Below are 14715 nucleotides of genomic sequence, written 5' to 3'. Positions count from 1 at the left end.
ACAATAATCTTGAACAATACAAGTCATAACTGGTATAGAAGGAGAGAGGACCCTGCCCGTGAGGGATCCCAGTCTACAAGGGATGGGTAAGGATACAGTAGGTGAGGATAGAGCTGGTCGTGCAGTGGTTTGGTCGATCAGTGGTTACTAGGGTTGAGCGACCTTTAGTTTTTTAGGGTCGAGTCGGGTTTTGTGAAACCCGACTGTCTTAAAAGTCGAGTCGAGTGAAATCGGCCGACCACCGTGAAAAGTCGGGTTTCGGCCGAAACACGAAACCCAATGAAGAAATTTTTTTTTTTCCTCCTCCTCCTCCTCCTCCTCCTCCTCCTCCGTCCCAGCACAGAAAATTTCGTATTGCACATTCCAAATCCCTACTGCGCACAAGCGATAACATGACGATAGGCGTTCACTTCCCTAAGACCTATGTCATCACTCTGCCCACGCTCATTCATTGGCTGAAAAAATGGCGCTAAACGCGTCATACGAAACGCGACTTTGCCGCCAAGATCGCGTACCGCATGGCCGACCCCGCACAGGGATCGGGTCGGGTTTCATGAGACGCCGACTTTGCCAAAAGTCGGCGACTTATGAAAATGAACGACCTGTTTCGCTCAACCCTAGTGGTTACTGCAGGTTGTAGGCTTGCCGTAAGAGTAGGTCTTCAGGTTTTTTTGGAAGGTTTCGATGGTAGGCGACAGTTTGATATGTTCGGGTAGAGAGTTCCAGAGTAGGGGCGATACGCAAGAGAAATCTTACATGCGATTGTGGGAAGAGGAGATAAGAGCGGAGTAGAGAAGGAGATCTTGTGAGGAGGTTGCGTGCAGGAAAGTACCGGGAGACGAGGTCACAGATGTATTAGTCCATGAGCCGGGCCAGATATCGGTACCACCCGGAGTGACTAATTTTCTTTGGTATTTTTAGGTAGATGCATGTCTGTAGTTTATTTTTTGATATGATAGCCCTTACATATACGTAGCTTATTAACCCCTTCAGCCCTAGGCCTATTTGTACCCAAGTGCCTAAGCCAATCTGACCTGTGCCACTTCATGGGCTAATAACTTTGGAACGCTTTCACCTATCCAAGCCATTCTGAGATTGTTTTCTCGTGACATATTGTACTTCACGTCAGTGCTAAATGGGAGTCAATATATTTTACCTTTCTATATAAAAAAATGCTAAATATTCGGAAATTTTGGAAAAATCGGCAATTTTTTAACTTTGAAATTCTCTGCTTTTTACAAAAATACTGATACCCCCCATAATAGTTATTAATTTACACTCCCCACATGTTTACTTCATATTGGCATCATTTTGAAAATGAAACCTTATTGTTTTACGACGTAATAGGGCTTATAGTTTTATGCGCAATTTTTCACATTTACAGCAAAACCCACTTTTCAAAGGACCAAGTCACTTCTGAAGTCACTTTAAGGGGCTTACATAACAGAAACCACCCATAAATTACCCCATTTTGCAAACTACACCCCTCAAGCTGTTCAAAACTCATTTTTAAAAACTGTTAACCCTTTAGGTGTTCCACAGGAATTTTAGCAGAATGAAGGCGAAATTTCAAAATTTCATTTTTTTTCCAGATATTACATTGTAATCCAATTTTACCTGCAACCTAGCAAGGGTTAACGGCAAACCCAAACTTGGTTACCCTAATTCTGCAGTTTATAGAAACACCCCACATGTACTCGTAAACTAAAGTATGGGCACACAGCACAGCTCAACACGGAAGGAGCGCTATGTGGTTTTTGGGTGGCGGATTCACTGGAAGAAATCTAGGGGGCCATGTCACATTTGAAGGCTGCCTGAGGTACCCCCACAGTGGAAACCCCAAAAAGTGACCCTATTTTGGAAACTACACCCCCAAGGAATCTTTTAGGGGGTATAGTGACCACTTTGACCCAACCAGTGTTTCACAGTAGTTGGAAACACTTGGTTGAGAAAATGGAAAAAGTGCATTTTTTACATGAAGGTGTCATTTTAGGCTCATTTTTTTATTTTTAAGAGGTGTACCAGCAAAAAATGCACCCCACTATTTGTTCACCAATCTCTCCCGAACACAACAACACCCGATATGTTGTCGTACACTGCAGTATTGGGGAACGGCAGGCCTCGGAAGGGAAGGAGCGCCAAATGACTTTTGGAGTGCAAATTTTACTGGAAGAAATCTAGGGGGCTATGTCACATTTGAAGACACCCTGAGGTGCCCCAACACACGCACACACACTGACACATACACGTTCTGTGCTGAACAGGACTCTCCGGTCTTCTCTGCAGAGCTCCTATCTCCCTCTGTAGAGGCTGACACCTCCCAGGCTTGTGACTGATCACATGGCCGTGACATCACCACAGGTCCTGTAGTCCTGTACTGTGTGCTGCTGCTGGTAAGGAACTTGTGGAGAGAGGGGGAACAGTCACCTAGCACCAGCGCTCCCAGCTCTAAGAACGAGCGCCTCATGAAGGTGGGCCCCTGCCTCCTCCTTCCCTGCGCGGCGGCCTTTCCCCCCGGCGGCTGTATTCGGCGTATAAGACAACCGCCCTCTTGGAGCCATGTTTTTCATGGCTAAAAAGTCGTCTTATACGCCAGGAAATACGGTAAATAAAATTTTAATGTTTTTCTTTGTGTTTGCAGGTGTTTACTGACTATCTAACGGCATGATGGAAGTACCAGCAAGGAAGAAATCACGGATCGACTGTATCATACACTGCTCTAATGATGACAGCGATGATCTGGCGTCCCTTAAGGATTTGGACTCCTGGAAAACATTGCTTAGGGCTGCAGAGATCAGGCAGCATGAATCAGTCCTGGTAGCAGCTAAGGGCCTTGAAGAAGGAGAAATACCACACATACAATATCACCGTAAATGTCGTAGTATCTTTACAATGAAGAAGTCACTGGATTCTATCCTTGGCAAGGGTGTCAATGTCGAAACAGCAAGCAAAATCTCCATGAGGAAGCTACCGAGGGGTGCCCCCAGTGATAGCAGGGTGTATGCCAAAGTATGTATCTTCTGTGAGAAGTCAAGCAAGTACCTAAAAGGAAAACAAACAAGGGAGCCAATTGTCCAGTGTGTTGAGCTACGAGCAGATGAGATGATCCGCAGAGCAGCGATAAGGAAAGGCACACAGAGAATACTTGGTTTACTTAGCAGAGACCTTGTTGCTGCAGAGGGGCACTACCACAAGTCGTGCTACAAACTATTCACAAAAGATGATTCCCAAGTGGCCTGTAGGTCTAGTGCAGCTGAAAATCAGGTCGAAAGCGAGGAAGTACGCTACGAAGAGGCAGAGAAAGAGGCCCTTGAAGAACTCTTCTTGTATATAAGGACTAAATTGTTCCCAAACCCAGAAGTACTGCCTATGATAAACCTCACATCTAGGCTTGAGAGATTAATGATATCCCGTGGTATCATCCAACTGAAACCATCGACAAAGAAACATGTTCGACGAAAACTTGAAACAGAGATTGGGGAATCACTCCGCTTTCTCTCAGATGAGAAAGGTAAGCTTCTAGTCTATCCATGTAGCCTATCAATGGACGACCTTGTCCGGCAAGTACACAGCATGACAAAAGATCTGCAAGAAGCAAGAGCTGCTAACTCTGGAGATATCGTAACCAAAGCAGCAATGCAGCTAAGGAATGAGATCAAGAAGCAAGATGTGAGTCAGCCATGGCCTCCCAATACAGATCAGAATGTCGTTCCTGCATTAGTCACTCAATTCCTGCAAACCCTGCTTACAGGAGATTGTGAGTGCCAAACTACCTGTGAAAGAGCTCAACGTCTTGCCACATCCTTCGGCAGTGACTTGGTTTTTGCTGTTACCAATGGAAAGACAAAGCCACCAAAGCACGTACTGCTATCCTTTGCAGTTAAGTCTTTGACCGGCAATACAGAACTGATTCGAACTCTGAATCGTCTTGGCCACTGTGTGTCATATTCAATGGCTGAGGAGATCGATACAGCCCTTTGTATCCAGAAGTTGGAATGTTCAAAGGATGACATCCCAATGCCAGCAAGTATCTACCCAGGTGTGTTCACAACCCTGGCCTGGGATAACATTGACAGACTTGAGGAGACACTAAGTGGAGCAGGTACATCTCATAGAGTCAATGGCATTGCTGTTCAGTCCAATGTTGCATGCTCTGTGACAAAGAAAGTCCTGCCAGATGTAACCAAGTCGAAGAAAAGAAGCATAACTCTGACAGAATTAATGCTACCGATATACAATGTTGGGCAGCGGGGAGAGCCACCCAGGATTGAGACTTCGAATGTTAACACTACCAAGGAGGTCCAGGATTCAAAAACCAAAAACCATATCTGGCTTCTGGCTAGAATGTCAGACCATGAGGATCAGACCACCAGCAGTTGGACTGGGTTCAACATAAAAATCCGCAGCGACATTGTAGTGGCCCAGGACACTGTAAGCTACCTGCCCACTATCAATGCTCCTGCAACAGCCATGTCCACTGTGAATGAAGTCTTGGAGCAAACACATGCCATCATGCAGACCCTGAAGCTTAACAGAATTGTGTGTGTGTTTGATCAAGCACTCTATGCCAAAGCTGCCGAGGTTATCTGGAAACAGGAGAAGTTCAAGAACATTATAATTAGAATGGGTGTCTTCCACACAATCTGTAATCTCCTCTCTATCATAGGGAACAGATTTCAGGATGCAGGCCTTAGAGATCTGTGTGTTGAATCCGGTGTAATCGCTGAAGGATCAGTGTCTGGAGTGATGGACGGCCGGAGGTACAACAGAGCAGTGAGACTACACAAGCTGGTCTATGAAGCACTTATGAGGCTTGCATGGAAAAACTTCCTTCCATGGCTAGAAGAAAACCATGCAAGGGACCTTCACCATCTGGATGAAACACTGAAGAACATCACAAACTTTCGCATCAGTGTGTCGCAGGGATCCTTCGAAAAGCTCTTGGATAATGAATCTTGCACACTTACCCTGAAGCTCTTTCAAGTTTATCTTGAGACCCTCAGAAATGAACAACTCTCAGCATTCTGGATGTCATACTTGGACATGGTCGAGACCATGCTGGCCCTGGTTCGAGCTTCAAGAGAAGGCAACTGGATGCTTCACCTAGGAGCAATCCGACAGATGATACCATGGTGTTTTGCCTATGACAAGGTCAACTATGCCCGATACCTAACCTATTACTATGCCACAATGTCTCGGCTGCCCATAGAACACCCAGAGGTCCATGAATACTTCATGCAAGGTGGCTTTTCGGTCCAGATCGGTAGCAAGAATCCTTTTGGACGAATTCCTGTGGACCAGACCATTGAAGAGACAATCAACAAAGACACCCAGACACCAGGGGGCACAAAAGGCTTCAGCCTCAAAGTTGGAGCTGTTTCCAGGTTCTACCTGACATCAGAGTACCGCAGTATGTACTTGAGGCAGCTGAGGGCCCTGGTAGGCCAACAATATACTGACTTCAGCCATTCAGACCTACAGGTGTCTAGGATTAGAAGAGATGAAGCCGATGTCCAATCTTTCGTTCAACTGCTGGAGACAGGTTGGGTGAACCCCTTCAACAAAGAGCATAATGGTGAACTTATCAGTTTGTCAACAGCGACTGTAGCACCACCAGATGTAGCCAAAGACCTTCAAGGGGCATACAGTATAGGAGAGGATGCATATCAAACATTCAAGGATGAGCGTTTGGGTACCGATAAGCCAACTACATTGTTTCATGACAAGATGACGAAGAACAAACTTAAAACGTTCTCTAACATCCAAATGAAGACACGCAGACAAGGTCTTGGCAAGGAGGTAATTTTGAAGGCTGACAGAAACCTATTTGGCCAGATGATACTTGTAGCTGAGAACAGAAAGCTACAAATGAGTGATGTCTTGACTCATCCCCTGGGTCCATTGCCATGGGCACTTGCCAATGGTGATGGGTCTATCCGCAAGACCAACAAGGCTGCCCTCGCAAGGGAGTTGGAGAGGAATGCTCGTCCTGCAGAAGTGATCCCCGAGCCCTCTGCAACCATCATTGATGGGATGAGCCTGGTTCAGAAACTGAAGGGAAACAATGCAACATTTGGCCAGCTAGCAGGCACAGCAATGAGTCGCGCTATCCATGAGGGTGCTAAGAGCAAGCGCATTGATATTGTCTTTGACGTCTACAAGGAGACATCCATCAAAGATACAGAAAGAGTCAACAGATATGAAGGCACAGGGATCCATTTCAAGAACATTCAACATGGGCACAACATCCAGCAGTGGAAAAAGCTTCTAAGTAGTTCCTCCAACAAGGCAAGTCTCATAAAGTTTCTGGTAGAAGAATGGAAGGCGAAACACCACAGGGAGAAGCTTGAGGAGAAGGAGCTGTATGTCACATGTGAGCAGCTCTGCTTTAAGATCACCAAAGAACAGTGGGAAGAGGCTGCTGACCTTAAGTCAAATCAAGAAGAAGCAGACACACGCCTCCTTCTCCATGCTCTTCATGCAGCAGAATCTGGTTACAAGTCGGTCATCATCACTTCGGAGGATACTGATGTCATGGTCCTGTGTCTGGGCATGTGCCACAAAATCCCATCCCACCTGTTCCAGAAATGCGGTACACAGAACCGGACAAGATTCCTGGATATCACCACTCTGAGCCGAACATTGGGAGGCAGCGTATGTGATTCATTGATTGGTATGCATGCATTTACAGGCTGTGACACCGTCAGTGCATTCGCTGGCCGTGGGAAGATGACGACACTCAAGCAGTTGAAGATGAACAAGACATACCAGGATGCCTTTCAGGAAGTTGGTCGTTCATGGGAAGTGTCTACCGAACTTTTTGAGAAGTTACAGGAAATCACCTGCCACATGTACCTGCCAACTACCCAAACAACTGAGGTAAACAGGCTCCGTTATCAGCTGTTCTGTGCCAGACGTGGAGTGGTAGAGTCAAGTCAACTCCCTCCTTGCCAGGACTGCCTTTTCATGCATGCACTGCGTGCAAACTACCAGGCTGCGATCTGGAGGAGAAGTCTGCAGAGCCAGCCATGGGTTGCAAACCCAACAGACTGCGGTTGGATGATAGATAACGACGGAAAGCTTGTTGTCAAGTGGATGCAAGGGGCACCAGCACCAGAAGCTATTATACAGCTACTGTCCTGCAAGTGTGTGCGGTCATGTGAACTTCCTCAGTGTACTTGCCTCAGCAATGGCCTGAAGTGCACAGACATGTGCAGATTACAGACATGCCAGAACAAGGGTACTGAAGACGAGCCAGTAGAACAACAGTCAGATTCAGAGTCCGATGTTGAAGATATTATGGAGTAACATATATATATATATATATATATATATATATATATATATATATATATGCACATGACATGTTCAGTGTGTATTTACATAACTTGGATTAAATTTTGTTACAAATACTACATCTAGTCACTCCGGGTGGTACCGATATCGTCATATTTGGTTCTTGGCTCATGCTAAAATTCCTGTGGAACACCTAAAGGGTTAACAGTTTTTAAAAATGAGTTTTGAACAGCTTGAGGGGTGTAGTTTGCAAAATGGGGTAATTTATGGGTGGTTTCTGTTATGTAAGCCCCTTAAAGTGACTTCAGAAGTGACTTGGTCCTTTGAAAAGTGGGTTTTGCTGTAAATGTGAAAAATTGCGCATAAAACTATAAGCCCTATTACGTCGTAAAACAATAAGGTTTCATTTTCAAAATGATGCCAATATGAAGTAAACATGTGGGGAGTGTAAATTAATAACTATTATGGGGGGTATCAGTATTTTTGTAAAAAGCAGAGAATTTCAAAGTTAAAAAATTGCCGATTTTTCCAAAATTTCCGAATATTTAGCATTTTTTTATATAGAAAGGTAAAATATATTGACTCCCATTTAGCACTGACGTGAAGTACAATATGTCACGAGAAAACAATCTCAGAATGGCTTGGATAGGTGAAAGCGTTCCAAAGTTATTAGCCCATGAAGTGGCACAGGTCAGATTGGCTTAGGCACTTGGGTACAAATAGGCCTAGGGCTGAAGGGGTTAATAAGCTACGTATATGTAAGGGCTATCATATCAAAAAATAAACTACAGACATGCATCTACCTAAAAATACCAAAGAGAATTAGTCACTCCGCTTGGTACCGATATCGTCAAATTTGGTTCTTGGCTCATGGACTATATGGAGGAGACAGGTTGTGGATGGCTTTGTATGTCATGGTTAGGCAAATTACAAAAGTGTTTAGTGATTATAGATAGGTATATATTTAAGAGCATTATATGTATCAGACAAACCCTTTAATGTCCACCAAAGCAAAATCATGTGCTGGCTCAACAGATGAGTTTTAGAAAATGTCATAAGGCTGTGTACACACTTTGCGGATTTTTCACTTTTTTTCCGCATTTTTTCTCTATAAAAACGCAATAAAAACGCATAAAAAGAGCATACATATGCATCCCAACATTAAAATGCATTCCGCAATTTTTGTGCACATGTTGCGTTTTTTTCCGCGAAAAAAAACACATCGAGGTAAAAAACGCAGCATGTTCATTAATTTTGCTGATTTTTTGCGGATTTCCCACTATATTATTGCATTGGGAAATCTCTGGAAAAAACGCAAAAAATCCGCAAAAAACCCCACCAAAAAACGCGAGAAAAACACGAAAAAAGCGCTTGGGGATTTCTTGCAGAAAATGTCCGCTTTTGCTCAGGAAATATCTGCAAGAAATCCTGACGTGTGCACTTAGCCTAAATCTCTTGCTCCCTAAAAATAATTTTTCTGTATATTTTTTCATTTTGTTTGTCATAATTGCAATTATTTTGTGGAGTCTAATTCTTAATCAATTATTATAATTATAATCAAGTGGGTTCTGCTGATGTTAGGTTCTCTTCAATATTTATTATACTTGGGGTTAATACTCAGCATTTCTAAATAAAAAAATTGACAATCTAAATCCCCTTAAAAGAATGGGAACAGACGGCAAAAGCAGGCTTTCATATAGCCTTCAGTTAGAAAACTCACCTCTTGAAAAAACAATTTTAGATTTACTCACAGGCAATATTTATTATGCAACTGGAGTAGTAGGAAAGGCGTAAGTGGTGATTGCCTCCAAGCAGGTATTTCAGTTTACTTGTCAAGATCATCTCCTAGATCCACAGGGTAGATTTATCCTTCTTAAATGTGTTATTGACAGTCAAGCTTATTCGCTTGTTAACATTTTTGCCCCAAACAAAGGTCAGCTGAAGTTCTCCAGAATGATAATTAAAATCATGAGAAATAATGCCACAATCCATCTTAATATGGCCAGAGACTTTAACACTACTGTAGATGCAGATTTCAAACTCCTAAACTTGACATGAATTTAAAAGGTCAGAATTTTCCTGATATGTGCTGTTAGGTAAAAAACTCCAAAAAAGATAGCACCTTCTTTTTTACTTTTCACAATACATTGTATTACAAAAAAAGTTTAATACATTCACTTTGCACTTGTTCTAGACACATTCAGCACTAATGTATAATGCGTGCAGCATCCAGTAGATAAATACAGTTTAGTTACATAACTCCTCGAATAGTGAAATAGTACCCATAGACGCATTCTAGCTGTCAAAGGAGATTTAGAGTAATAGTATTTAGCTACCTCCATCAGTCTGTCATGCTGATGACTTGTAAGAGCTGTCTTACTCACTGCGTGCACCGCTCTGCTCCTCCAAGTGTCAAGCTATCTCACTGAGCTGCCTTAGGCAACACATCCAGCACTGTTACATCCTCTTGTTGCTGTAGAGTCTCCACGCAGCAAAACTTTGTCTTGCAGAGTTTTGCTTCCCTGGCTTACCCCTTTGACAACAGTGGATATATTAGACAGCTCCTCTCGCCACACCATGCCTGAATTAAGCTCGTAGTTGCAATTAGTCACTAGTTCCCTGTCAAGGTGCTTTATTGCTTAGACTCTCCTGTAACCGACCTGGCTTATTTATTAGTTTTGTCTGATCTCTCTGCTCCTGACCCCAGCTTCGTATTTGGAATCTGTGCTTCCCGCCCTCACTTCAGACTTTCGGACCACATCTCTATCTTCACCTTCTGTGCCTTGTATTTTGCCTTTGACCCGTTGGTCAGCTGTTGCAGGTCCAGGGACTGCCCTAGAGTGTCAACTGGTGACTACCTTAATGGCCTGAGCCTATATTTACCATCAGAGGTTCTAGTGAAGTCACTTTGTTACGCCCTTCCAGGGTAAGCCCGACCAGTGGCACAGCGGGTCCACACCCCCCACTGTCACACAGTCCCATAGACAATAAATGGATAGGTAGCCTGAGAGCCGCGCCATTCAAACTAATCAAATAGGTGCTGCTGGATAAAATAGCGCAAATAGGGTCTTATCCAAGATACAACTGGTTTAATACAATCAAATTGTACTCACCAGATGGAGCTATAAATTAAGCTTATAGGAGATATTCACTGCAGCAGATCCACAGGTCCAGTAACGGCCACCATACACATAGAAATTTGGAAAATAATGTGGACTTATTCTGCGCTGCTGAATAATTGAAGATCCAGGTATATTATATAAAATGTGGTTTTATTCAATGTGTTTCAAAATAGTGAGACTTCTTCATCAGGAAATACCACATTTTATATAATATACCCGGATCTTCAGTTATTCAGCAGCGCAGAATAAGTCCACGTTTTTTTCCCAAATTCAAACTAATCAGGCACTTATGACATATCCTGTGGACAGGTAATGAGTTGCAATTGTGGGTCAAGCAAGAACCAAATAAGCAATTTTTCAATTTTACCTCATATTAAAAATCTGTTTTAAATAAAGGAGACATTTTCAATTCTATAGTTTAAAGGGAATTTGTCACGTTAAAAAATGCTTTTAACCTACAGATATGGGATTAATCTGCAGCTTAGTAGCATTCTGAACCTGCCCGGGTGCACGCACTTAGAGCACCGCTGCCAGGAGGAAAAGAACTCTATTCCTCCCAACAGCGCTCAGCTTCCAGTCATAGGGGTGGCGCTGGCGTGGGCTCATTCACCGATTTGTGTAAGGAGAACAATGGCTGTAACTGCGCCCCCAGCACTGACTGACAGCATTAGTGCTGGCTGTTAGTCAGTCCCAGGGGCGTGGTTACATCCGCCGCAATCTATACACAGAGTGGTGGCTGAGCCTGGCATGGCTAGGCGTGGATCTAGAGGGAGTTCACTAAACAAACATCTTAATTGAGTAAAATTGATTCGCGTCACAGCATATTCCAATTGAAAATTGCAAAGCTTTAATTATTCAAGTAGGTACACATTTTGATTTACATGAATTAATACAGCTTTGGAATTTTTGACTGGAAAATGCCATGATGTGAATCAATATCACTCTATCACTAATCAGACCAGTGGCGCAACCATGGTGCTGGTGCATACTGTCAATCATCAGAAGCACACCGTGCCTGCAGCAAGCAAGGAAGCTGTGTGCTCCTGAAGAATGAAGAATAGACAACCCTTTTAAGGCTGGAGCTGTTATCCCTTGATGATGCTCAGAAGTGTATTAAAGAGTCCGCACAACATTATTTTGATGATACTCCAGAAGTTTCAGTATATACTGTATACTGTGGAACACATAAAACAGTAATAAGACAACACTGTAATAAATGAGTCCATCAGTTATCAAATGAAATGAAGAACTTTAGACATTAGAGAAAAAGAGTACAGACTTGAAAACCATCAAGTTAAACTTTGTATGCTCATAAATTAAAATTTAAGTCTTTGGGGAATATTCTTAGACTCTATAGAAGGATCATGCTGGAGTGTGTCATGTGAGAGATAAACTAGGGAAAATGTTAAATAATAGATTAAAACAGAGAAATGTGAAAAATATTATTCATTATTTGGTCAAAATTATTGTTATTATGAACAGTTAAGCAAGTTGAAGATGAAATGATCTCTAAAAGGTCTAAAGTTCAAGATGATACATTTCCTTTGTATTTTAGGCAAAAATATATATATTTTTAGCTTTTACAGTTTAAAAATTACAAAAGGGAAAATGGTCCAAAGCAAAAGTTTGGGCACAACATTGCTTATTTGAGGTTTTACTGTATACATCACATAGGATACAAGGAGACTGTTAGTGTAAATTACAAAAGATATACTGAGATTTTGATGTATACATCATAGAGAATACACTGATATTCTGCTTTATACATCACATAGGATACAATGAGATGGCTGTATACATCACATAATATACACTCAGATTATGCTGTGTACATCACTTAGGATGTACTGACATTCTGCTGTATACATCACATAGGAGACACTGAGACCGCCGTAAATACACCACATAGGATACACTGAGGCTGCTGTATACATCACATAGGAGACACTGAGACTGCTGTAAATACATCACATAGGATACACTGAGGCTGCTGTATACATCACATAGGAGACACTGAGACTGCTGTAAATACATCACATAGGATACATTGAGGCTGCTGTATACATCACATCGGATACACTGAAACTGCTGTGGATATCACATAGGATACTGTGAGACTGCTGTGTATATCACATAGGAGACAGTGACATTGCTGTATACACCACATAGGATACACTGAGAAATCATATGTATAAATCAGGGGATAGCAGTACAACTGATCAATAACTGGCTGCCATTATGTAGGAGTAAAAGCAATGTGATGAAATCCCCTGCGGTGGCATCATGGGAACTGTAACTTGCATTAGAGGAACCATGTCAGCGGAGAAATAGCAATAAAGAAGACAGAAAACACAGAAATGGCATAAAACAGTCATACTCATCCTTCTACATTGTCCTTTAACATTGGCCTACGCTGCCCTTTAAATGCAAAAAAAAATGTTTGTGTGTTGCGTTAAAAGGCTAATAATATTCTAATCGAGCCATTAAGGATCACAGCATAAACGTTGGAGGGAAGCTGGGTGTGACAGATCTGACTCGCAGAGCCACCTGCAGCTTTACAGTGTTTCTGAATATCCACCTGCCACAGCAGAAGAAAACCAATAATTTCTACCCTTAATGTAAAAGATACAGAAAGTACAAAATAACTATGCGGTAATTACAGACTTTATAACATGTGCAGTAAGCGCAAGCTGAGAAGTATAACCCTGAGACTGAAAAATGCCATCCGTTTTTGGAGAATAATTACTTGCATCATATTTTTGACACTTCAAGCTAATGATTCATGAGATAATTATATTGCTTTGAATATAGATTTGATCACAGCCTCACTGAGCATAATTAGCGTCTACCTTATTTGGGATGCTTGCAACGAAAACTTCCCAGCTTTGTAAGATACACAGGCCATGCTGGAGATCTCTTATTTCATGTTTGTAAGTTCTCTCTACTCAAAACCTGAAAATTCTGCCTGGGCTGCAGTCCACGGAGTGCCATTCACCATCCAAATCACACAAATGAGTCCATTAGGTGGAGATTTGGGGAGACTAGGAGCCACCCACATACTGTTAGGACCTGCATGCCTATTTTACATGATCGGGGGCTGACTATGAGTTGTGCCTGCTAAAGGCCTCCATGACTGCCATCTTGGGGCTCTTGTGAAGCCCAGCCACAGGCTGGACTTCATGGTAGACCATAATTTTTCACTCTGTCCATAAAGTAGAATGTTAGTGCTTGAACGATGTATATTGTCATATGTGACATCTACACATAATGGTGTCCTCTCCACCAACCTGGTATTCTTACAGTATATGGAACAAGTGGTGAATCCATCACAGGTTCTAGTCTTCCCTTTTTCTCAGTCTCAAAATAGCATTTTTGGTATCGTCACATTTCTGAAAGTCCAGTCTATGAAATCTAAAATGTTTGAACCTGTACAGTGAATGGCATAAAGCAAAGAACAAGGAAATGCCGGAATTGCAGAGCTTTTTTAGCTACTGCAAATCTACAGAAAACTGAAAAAAAAGAGGAAAAATGCAATAACAGGTGATGAAAACATCATACAGTATGTACCCCAAAATGGAATAGTACAAACAAAAAACTGCCGTGATATAAACAAGTGCTCACACAGCTCCCACTGTTGAAAAAGATGAAAACATTACAAGTTTCAGAAAATCAAACACTTTTTTTTTCCAAAATTTTACAATTTTTGTTCAGCACCTATACAGTATATAAATATAAGTTTAGTTTCACCATAATGAAACTGACCTTCAGAATCATGTTGCCAAATCATTTCTATGCAAAATGCCTCTTCATAGAGGAAGAGGACTAGAACTCTAGCACCACATATTAGTAGTAGCGATCCTAAAGGTCATTATCGACCCTTTAACGAGCCTTGCAATATGACTTAGGATAAAAGCCAAGCCAGAATCTCAATTTGCAGACACAGTGTTTCAGGGTACTGCCCTTCATCAGTGCAAAGTGTGAGATCTGGTTGATTGTTTTCAATACATTATCGACCCTTTATCAAGCCTTGCCACATGACTTAGGCTGTTGTGAATTCCGCTCTTGGGCTCCCTCCGGTGGTTATAAGTAGCATTTTTGTGAGTTCTGCTCTTGGACTCCCTCCTGTGGTTTTAGTGGTATGGCTGCTTCTTGGATTTAGCATCAGCAGCTGTTTTCACTGATCGTCTTTCTGGCTCTGCTATATTAGTCTGGCCTTTTCCCTAATTCAATGCCAGTTGTCAATTGTTGAGCTTGGAGTCATGGCTCTCTGAGGATTTCCCTGTCACTCTGACCATTT

General features: G+C 42.3%; 1 protein-coding gene across 4 annotated transcripts in view; it reads left to right on the top strand.

The window, feature by feature from the left end:
• ODAD1 (outer dynein arm docking complex subunit 1) overlaps nt 1–14715 on the top strand; it is a 346929-nt gene that overhangs the window by 196552 nt on the left and 135662 nt on the right. The window lies entirely within an intron of this gene.

Source organism: Ranitomeya variabilis, chromosome 4 (genome assembly GCF_051348905.1).
Source record: "Ranitomeya variabilis isolate aRanVar5 chromosome 4, aRanVar5.hap1, whole genome shotgun sequence".
Taxonomy (NCBI): Eukaryota; Metazoa; Chordata; class Amphibia; order Anura; family Dendrobatidae; genus Ranitomeya; species Ranitomeya variabilis.
The sequence above is the reverse complement of the archived record's forward strand: the minus strand, read 5'-3'. Positions and strand labels throughout refer to the sequence as shown.